The following is a 9,652-nucleotide window of genomic DNA, read 5'->3' as shown; positions in this document are numbered from 1 at the left end:
TGTGTGTGTGTGTGTGTGTGTGTGTGATCTAAGCCCTTCAGATGGGCTGGATGGAAGTCTTCATAGAGCCGAAGAAAAAGACTGTGCCTTTCTCTGTACTGAGAGCTAATAACCAGAGGTGGGAAACGTGCTGCCTTGAGGCCACATGTGGCCTTCTAGGTCCTTGGGTGCGGCCTTTTGATTGAGTCCAAGTTTTACAGAACAAATTCTTTTATTAAGGTGATTTCTTCTGTGAGGTTTGGATTCAGTTGAAGGGCCACCCCTGAGGACCTAGAGGGCCATATGTGGCCTCAAGGCCACAGATTCCCCACCCCTGTAAACTATTTGGTAATTCTTCCATCTGATGACACTTGACTAATAGTCAAGCCTTAACTGAGGTATGAAAGCAGAATTAAAAGTAATTTACATTTTTTACAAGTAGGTTTCCATTCTCACTTCTTTCTCACCTGAACCTCGATCACAATTCTCTATTTCATATGTAAAATCATAGAATGGAATTGTGAAAGGGAGGGCACCTTAGAAGTGAGAAAATTAGAACATTGCACGGAGAAGTACTAAAGAGAATGAGCTGTTCAGCCATTACAGTGGTATCTGTCTCTTCATGATCCCATTTGGGGTTTTCTTGGCAAAGATACTGGAGTGATTTGCCATTTCCTTCTCCAGTTTATTTTACAGATGTGGAAACTGAGGCAACCAAGGTTAAGTAACTTGCCCAGGATTACCATGCTAGTACATGTCTCAGGCCACATTTGAACTCAGGTCCTCCTGACTCCAGGCCTGGCACAATATGCCAGCTGCAAAGAGGATAAACCAGAGACCACATTTGATCTCATCAGTATCAATGAAATTTCCTGAAGTGGGATGCATGATTGCCATATGGCCATGGAAGGGGATGTTTTATTTATGAAATCACAGAATCTCACTGTTGGAAAAGGTAATCTAATCCAACCTATACCTGAATAGGGATGCCTCCAAACAACTGACAGTTTATTAGGGTGATAGGATACCACTGCATACAATTCAAGCATAATGTTACAGAATGAGTGCATTTGAGAGGAGCAAGCAAAGAATAGTAGAAAGTATAAAGTGATGCCATTTTTGGTGCTTCCCATTCTTACGATTTTGTCAGGTTAAGGTACTCACCCCAATGAAATGGCCTCTTTCTTACTCAGTCCTGATCAATGTCACAAGCCAGCTGGGCTGGGCCCTGTGGGCACTCATTCCCATTCAGCCACCATCCCATGGTCAGCTTTCCACCTCTAGAACATTCATTCTAGCCTCCCGCAATCACTGACTTCCCTTCCTTATTACATTCAGCATGTTTTCTCCTGTCACACTCACTCTCTATTTAATACTGTTTTCTCTCATCACCAACCCAGTCACTCTGACCACAGAAACTGCCTGCTCTCTGTACACGCTCCTTTTCCCACATGAAGATAGCCCTCTGGCCATCTCTATCTCCTGCCACTTGTATAATTGATTCAAAGTCCACCTTGATATTTAGCCATATGGAAGAGAACCAATAATTACAACAGTAGCTCACATTTAATCCAGCTCTAGCACTTTACAAGCATTATCACAGCAATGCTGTGAAGTAAGTGTTGTTATTATACCTATTTTACAGAGAAGGAAAATGAGACTCACTGGGGTGAAATGATTTGCCTGTGACCACAGAACTACTAAGTGTATAAGGCCAGGTTCATACTTCGTTCTTCTTGAGCCTCGTATATACCTCTGTTTGCCTGTTGGCTACCCATCAGACTTTGAACTCCTTGAGGGTGGGGAAGTTTTGGCCTTTCTTTGCATCCCCAGAACTTAGCATACATAGTAAATACTTAATAAATGCTTGTTAACTGTCTGACTATAATTCCATTAACAATTGATCAGAGGTTCCCTGCTCAAATATCCCTCCCCCCCAGCCCCTAATATCCTAGTTCAATCAAAGAATACTTGTATGTTGTGGTCCCCAGTTCCTTCCCCATACTGATTGCCCTCTGGTAGCCATCAGATGAAATATCACTATCACTATAACGGGACAGGGCTGTAATGATCTCAGCTGGATCAGACCTTGGGACTTCGATTCTAGTGGATTTCTCACTCCACCACAGTGCTGCTCCCAGAGTTTGGGCAACATAAGCCTGTTGCTTCTTGGGTCAGTGAGGAAGGCATAGAGAGCCTTAATTAATAACTTAACAACTAAGCTAGTTAGGCCCTGAGTCTAAATAAGTTAATCTCAAGGGAGGTAAAATTACAAATTTCTCTGCTGTGTAGGAGTAGGTGAGGAGGGACAGTAGTTCATTAACGTGCCAATTGGAAGACTCCCAAACCACCAAATATCCTTAATGATTTGGCAGTCAAGTCGCTAGAGAACAGGAAAGACTGTCTGGAAATTGGCATAATGGGCTCTTTCAAGTGGAAAATTAAAGTTAAAAATAACTATAGGATTAGCCCAACTTAATCATTTTTCAGATGAGAGAAATAAAGGCCAGACAAGTTCAAGGATCTACTCACGCTCACACAGGGGGTAAATAAAAGAACTGCAACCTCTGGTTCTGAATCCAGCACTCCCTTATTTTCACCATGTCCATCATACTAAAGAAACGGGTATAAATGCTCCACCTGAACTCTCCCCTTCTCCCACTATTCCTAGATATTAGTTTTATTGGGGAGATAACCTCTCCAAGATGTGCTGGCTAATTAAATTTTCTGGTTTACTAAAAACTAGCCAGTAGGGTGAGATATTTTAGTTCAATCTATCTTTAATGCCTGACTCTTAAGGGTTAACTGGTAATTGAGTTATAGAATACTTACAAGGTTCCTCCGATATTACCTCCCATTTGTACATTGTTGCTCTTGTTGAGTCATTTCAGTCGTGTCTGACTCTTTGTTACCCAATCTGGGGTTTTCTTGGCAAAAATACTGGAGTGGCTTGTCATTTCCTTCTCCAGTTCATTTTACAGATGAGAAAGGAAAATGAGGCAAACAGGGTAAAGTGACTTACCCAGGGTGATACACCTAGCAATTCTCTGAGACCAAATTTGAATTCAGATCTTCCTGACTCCAGGCCCACTTAGTCTTCTAGCTGCCCTGCACATTCATTTAGCACTTAATGCTTTTATAAGGGAAGCTCTTGGTAAACTTTAAAACCTTAAGCAATAGTACCATCAGGTCAAAAATCTCAAAATGACTAAATATGGGAAGGAAAGGGGCCATGCAGTACCAAATCTCAGACTTTACTATTTAATATATTTAATATACTTAATGTACTTGTATTGCTACCTATGAAGTTGTAATTATCAAAACTATTTGGCAATGCTTTTTTTTTTTTTTTAAAAAAGGACAGTTGACTGGTGGAACAGATTAGGTATACAAGATCCAGAAGGAAATTAACATATGAGCATAATGTTCAATAAACTCAAGGATTTCAACTACCGAGGTAAGGACTCATTATTCTACAAAAAGCTGCTAGGAAAAAAATAGAAAATGATTTGGTAGAACTTGTATGTAAACAAATATCTCACACCATAATCTACAACAAGAACCAAATAGATCCATGATTCATAAACTATATGAAGGGTTACATCCCAAATTAGAGGAATAAAAAAGGAGGTACTTTTCATAATTATGGCTATGTGAAGAGTTCTTAACCAAATAAGGTTTAGAGAGGGTTACAGGAGATTAGATAATTTTATTATGTGAAATTGAAAATTTTTGCATAAACAAAATCAATATAGTTAAAATTAGAAGGGAGCCAAATAATCAGGAAAAAAATCTTTGCGGAAAGTTTTTTTAATAATGATCTGATATCCTATATACAGCAACTACCTCTACCAAAGAATTGAGAGAGGCTGAGAAGAAGTCTTTGAGACAGGAGAGAAATCTTAGTTTGCTTTTATCCATTAACTAGAAGGAATTATGTCATAAAGAGCCAGTGTTATTGTCTCCTTATCTTGAAGGAGAAATCTCATGAGAAGCCAAGATGTGTGTAGGCTCAAAGGTGAACTCAGACATCTTGTACTTGAGTTTTGAGCAAAAATGGAGTGGGTATCCTTCCAGCTCCTAGCCACCCCCCACTGCCACCTCTGCCCACCCCAAGCAGGGCTTCGACCTGACACCAAGCCAATCAAGAGAACTGAAGCTACTGAACAATAATTTGCCTACCCTTCTTTCCTTCTCTCCTAGCTTGGGAGAGATATCAAATCTACAGTGTGAGGCTTATCTAAAGGCTTGTTTGCATTTCTGTTGAATTAGTAATTAAAGCTGACAACAGATGAAAATGTGATTATTCACAGTTGTTCTGATTTGCTCAGGATGGGTGAAAAGTTGAGGGGTGGAGGGGTGGTGACTGTTGAGAGAGACAGACACAGAGACAAAAAGAGAGCAGCAAGAGACAGATAAAGACAGAGAGACACAGAGACAGGCAGGAAAAGAGAAAGAGTGAGAGAGGGAGGGAAATAGAGAAAGGGAGGGAAGGATGTGGAGAAGGAAAGAGGGAATTAGAGTAAGAGATGAAAGGAGAGGGAGGAAGGGAGGGACAGAGAGAGGATGAGACTGGGGGTGGGGGGGAAGAGGAAGACAACCAGCCAGAGACAGTGTAAGACACAGAGACAGAGACAGAGAGAGATGGAGCCAGAGAGACAGTCAGAGACAGAATGAGTGAGAGAAAATAGGTTCTGTATTGTGAATTACTGGGAATCTTCTAGCTGGGAGCTCTTAAGTGATATGAAAAGGAATCTTATTGGTTTATATTCCATAACTTCCCAAAGTAGTGATAAAAGTGTAAATTCTGTTTTCTCTTTGTCAAAGTTGAACCTGGCAGTGATTTCTGTCTTGTGGGAAGGTTTGCTGAGCTGTTTCAGTAGTATTCCCCATTGTTCTCCTCGGCATATTCAAGGAGACCTTTTCACAGGTGTAACTGTATAGTTACCAAAAATAATTCAACTCTGTCTTCTCTTGGACCCACTATATCAATGCTAGACATAGGCCTCGAAGAGGAAAAGGACTCTTATGTACAAAAATATTCATAGCAATACTTTTTGTTACAGCGAAGAACTAGAAACCAACAGGATATCCTCTTAATAAAAGGATTTGTTCTGTAAAACTTGGACTCGGTCAAAGGGTCATACTTGAGGACCTAGAGGGCCACAGGTAGTCTCAAGGCTGCAATTTCCCCATCCTTGCTAGGGAATGGCTGCAAAATTAAGGTATATAAAGACAATGGAATATCATTGTACCATACAAACTATAAAGGGGAAGGATTTAGAGACTTGAGGAAAATTTTGTGAACTAATGCAAAGTGAAGTGAACAAAATCAGGAAAATAGTTTATATAATAATCACAACATTGCAAAAATAAACCATTTTGAAAGACTTAACTCTGATCAATGTAATGCCCAATGATGTTTTTAGAGGACTAACAAAGCATGGAAGCTTGGGAGGGAGACAAGCAAACAGGATAGCTTTGGAAGCAATTCTAAATTTGTTACATACTTTAAAAAATTAAACTATATACAACAGAGATTCACAGTTTCACAAATAACCTTTTTTGTTCTTTTTATATGGAAATGTTCAATTTCACTAAATTTGATCAAGTTCATAATATGAAAAATACAATTTTCAAAGCAAGAGGGAACTAGTCTTGGCAATCAAGAGTCAAGATGCAAAAAAGAGCAGACCCTGAGATCCTAGCTATAATAATAAAAAGTATTACATCCAAGGGAATATCATGAGAGCTCCATGAAGAGAAAAAGGATCTTGGGTCCTGGAAGTACAGAGCTGAAATTGCCTCAGACAAAGGCATTCCCTTTGTGTGCTTCACTACTACTGTACTCTGAATCTGAGTTCATTATCTGTGTTAGGCACCTAGATTATGTAGTGGATAGAGCATTGAATTTAGAATCAGGAAGACTTATGTTCAAATCCTGTCCCATACACTTACTAGTTGTGCGACCCTGAGCAAGTCATTTAAACTCTTTGAGACTCAGTTTCCCCATCTGTAAAATGGAGATAACAGCATAGATAGTTTTCATGAGGATCAAACAAAATTACCTATGTAAAGCACTATGAATGCATATAATCATTATAATTATCATAATTGTAATAACAATTATTATTATTGTAATTATTATACAAATATACCATAGGTTTATGTGGAAATGTTTTATAGCTAGTGTTTTAACTATTCCATTTTCATAATTACTTTTTTTTTTTAGCTAACTGTATCTACTGGCTGACTGTTAATGGGAAGCACATCAATGGGGGCTCATGAGCAATCGTTTAATAATGCAAACTCAAAGAGTTCTACAGAACTTAGGAGAGGCACCTACTCAAGAGAGGAAGTGGTATTTGGGAAATAAATGAGAGAAGAAAGGAAAGAAAGAAGGAAAGAAGAAAAGGGGATGGAGGAAGGGAAAGAGGAGTGAAGAATGGAAGAGAGGAAGGAAGAAAAAAGATAGATAAAGAAAAGAATAAGAAAGGGATAGAAAAAAGAAGGAAGAAAGGGAAGTAGGAAGGAAGGGAGAAGAGAGAGGGAGAGAGGGAGAAAGGGAGGGAAGGAGGAAATGTGTATAGTTTCTATAAAGGTTTTTACCCCTTATTAGAAATAAATATTTATTTGTATTTTTGACATCTTTTGTTTATGATTCAAAAAGTAATTCATGATCTTCCAATCAATAATAATGAAAATAAATATCAAAAGGAAAGTATCAGATTTTAGGGTAAAAATTGGTTGAAAGAACAAAAGACAAAAATTGGCTATCTAAGGTATATGTGGACTATGGAAAGGAGTTCTGGTTTAGGCATTAGGAGGCTTGGGCTTCCGGCCTGGCTACTAACTTGCTGTATGCTCTGTTAGATCACATTCCCTCTCTGGGCTTCAGGGTTTTTTTATTTGTAAAATGAGGACAATATAATTCCTTCCCTCCTTACTTCATAATGTTCATAAAATAATAGTGTATCACAGACTGTAGTTCACTTTCCCAAACCCCATTCTCATCAGCAGGTCAGATCCCCAGATATCAAATAACTACTACTCCCCTAAGGATCCTAAGGGTAATCCTGAGCAATTGGACGTGGTTTTCTAATATTGTTGTTCATGAGCCCTCATTTAATGTGATTCTCCCTTGTTGATAGTTAGCTAATGTCACCTCAATATCTATTAACTAGTTCATATCAATTAACTTTTACAAAGGGGTATTTCCTGAAAAGGTATAGAAAAGACTGAAATAGAAAAATATATAAATTGGGATTAAACTGTCCTCTCCCACATTGCTCCTTTAAAATGGTGTTTACAAAACATTCTCCCCAACCAGGTTCACTTGTTCTGGGACACACATGGACAAGTTGCCCCTTTGCTCACAAAACATACTGTTTCTGCTGCTGGGTTGAATTATTGCTGGACAAGGTCAAGCACATTACTCTCCAGGGCTAACTCCTCATTGAACTCAGTTACTGTTGTTGCCAGTCTGACTGGTGCTCTTGTGACCTTTCAAAGCTCACAAGGTCATAACCTGGTCCATCTCCGATCATCATTTAGTTAAGATCAAAAAAATATAAATGGAGACAATGGAGACAAAAGAAATAAAGGCACCGTGTATTCACTAACACATGAGGGTGTCCCCCAACAAGTTGCTTATAGTAGTTTTTACCTCACTCACCACCAGGAATGAGAGAGTTCATCTGTTCAAGCCTTTTATGTGCACACAAGTTCTAGCTTATCAGTCAGCTAAAAGTCTTTACATCATCACACAGTAAGCCTATAGGAAAGTTAAGAGGATATTGGTGTATGCTCAAAAGGAGAGAGAGACAGAGCCCTTCCATTATATCTTACAGGGTGCAGGTTCACCAAGCTTCTACAGGAGTTGGCAACAGAATGAGCATACTGTGTATATTCTATGAGCTGGGACCTCATTGGCCAGCTCCCCTATGACAATAGGATTCAGAGCTAGAAGCAATCTTTTTTTTCTATTAAATTTCTTTATTTACTTTTAGTTTACAACATTCAGTTCCACAATCCCTTGACTTCTAAATTTTCTCTCCCTCCCTCTCCTCCCAATGGCAGTATGCAATCCAATATAGGTTTTACAAATATCTAGAAGCAATCTTAAAGTGCATCTAATCTAACTCTCTTATTTTACAGATGAGAAAGCTGAGGCCCAGAGAGGTAGAATGATAGCCAAGCTCTTTGCAAACCTCAAAGCATTATATACATGCTAGTTATTCCTGTTGTCATTTTATTTTATTGTTAGCTATTTTTAAAAAATCATTTATTTTATTTTAAATTTATGAAATGAAACAAGCATTTCCATAACACAGTAGAATAAAAAAAGATAGTTGCATATAAAACCATTAAAAATTATTAAGCTAGCAAAAAAGGGGGGGCCAGCTAGGTGGAGCAGTGAATAGAGCACCAGCCCTGGAGTCAGGAGGACCTGAGTTCAAATCCAGCCTCAGACACTTGACACAATTGGGCAAGTCACTTAACCCCAATTGCCTTCCAAAAAGCAAAAAACAAAAACAAAAAACTATTAAGCTATTAAATGACAGAAAGAATATTTGGACCCAATTTTATAACTCTAAATCACATATTTGTTTACTATACCCAGAATCATCCAAGGACTGCACAATTTCAAAATCTAGGAGCTAACTATTAGGACTAGTTCTTGGCAGTTTTCCAGTGGAGTTTGTACTCCAGAAAGAAAACTCCCAGAGAAAATACTGTTAATGAACATTTCAATGAATTTGGAGGAAGAGACTTCTCTAGACACTAAGGCAGCCCTAGCAAAGGAGAGGCAGGCTACTTTGGTAAGGCTGATTTCTTTTTTCTATGTCTACTCCCCTCCTCTCAAACCATAGCACCTAGTGATGCTTCTGCTGTTTCCATTTGCATTGTTGTGGTCACTGTATGTACTGTTTCCCTGGCTATGCTTACTTCACTTTGCATCACTTCATGAAAGCCTTTGCAAAATTCTATACATTTCTTTTATTCACTGTGTCAACAGCTATGGTCATTGTTTTTCATTCCCACAATTTGGACAGTCCCCAATCAATAGGCATCCACTTTGTTTCCAATTCTTTACTGGGGCAAAATAACGCAACTATGAATTTTTTGGTGTCTATATGACCTTTCTTTCTGTTATTGACTTCTTTGCAGTATATACCTAGCTCTGGAGTCTCTTAGTCAAAGGGCATAGACATTTTAGTTTCTTATTTGCAAAATTCCAAAGAGCCTTATAGAATGTGACTGTACCAATTCATAGCTGCATCAACAATGCGCCAATGTGCCCATCTTTCTACAACCTGTCCTGAATTGACTAATCCTATTTTTTTTATATCTTTGCCAGTTTTCTGAGTGTAAGGTGAAACTTCAAAGTTCATTTATTTTCTTACTAGTGATTTGGAGCATTATTTTACAAGGTGTTAAGTCTTTGCAATTGTGGGGGGAGCAGGGTTGAGGGTGGGATTGTTTATTCATATATACTTTGACCACCTATCTAGGGAGGAATGGCTTTTGGAGAGAGAGAGACAGAGACAGAGAGAGAGAGAGAGACAGAGAGAGAGAGAGAGAGAGAGAGAGAGAGAGAGAGAGAGAGAGAGAGAGAGAGAGAGAGAGAGAGAGAGAGAGACAGAGAGACAGAGAGACAGAGAGAGACAGA

General features: G+C 38.8%; 1 protein-coding gene across 3 annotated transcripts in view; it reads left to right on the top strand.

Annotated features, from left to right (window-relative positions):
- Positions 1-9,652, top strand: part of CES3 (carboxylesterase 3) — a 95,678-nt gene that overhangs the window by 28,338 nt on the left and 57,688 nt on the right. For 2 of the 3 annotated variants that reach the window (XM_069085797.1, XM_069085799.1), the window contains exon 1: positions 8,715-8,801. The exons of the other annotated variant lie outside the window; for it this stretch is intronic. The gene's annotated coding sequence lies outside the window, so the exon portion shown is untranslated. Of the gene's footprint in view, positions 1-8,714; positions 8,802-9,652 lie in introns of those variants that run through there. 3 annotated transcript variants of the gene reach the window in all.

This window comes from Petaurus breviceps, unplaced genomic scaffold, assembly GCF_028583685.1.
Source record: "Petaurus breviceps papuanus isolate PSGF00001 unplaced genomic scaffold, PetGlider_PUasm1.0 176, whole genome shotgun sequence".
Taxonomy (NCBI): domain Eukaryota; kingdom Metazoa; phylum Chordata; class Mammalia; order Diprotodontia; family Petauridae; genus Petaurus; species Petaurus breviceps.
The sequence above is the reverse complement of the archived record's forward strand: the minus strand, read 5'-3'. Positions and strand labels throughout refer to the sequence as shown.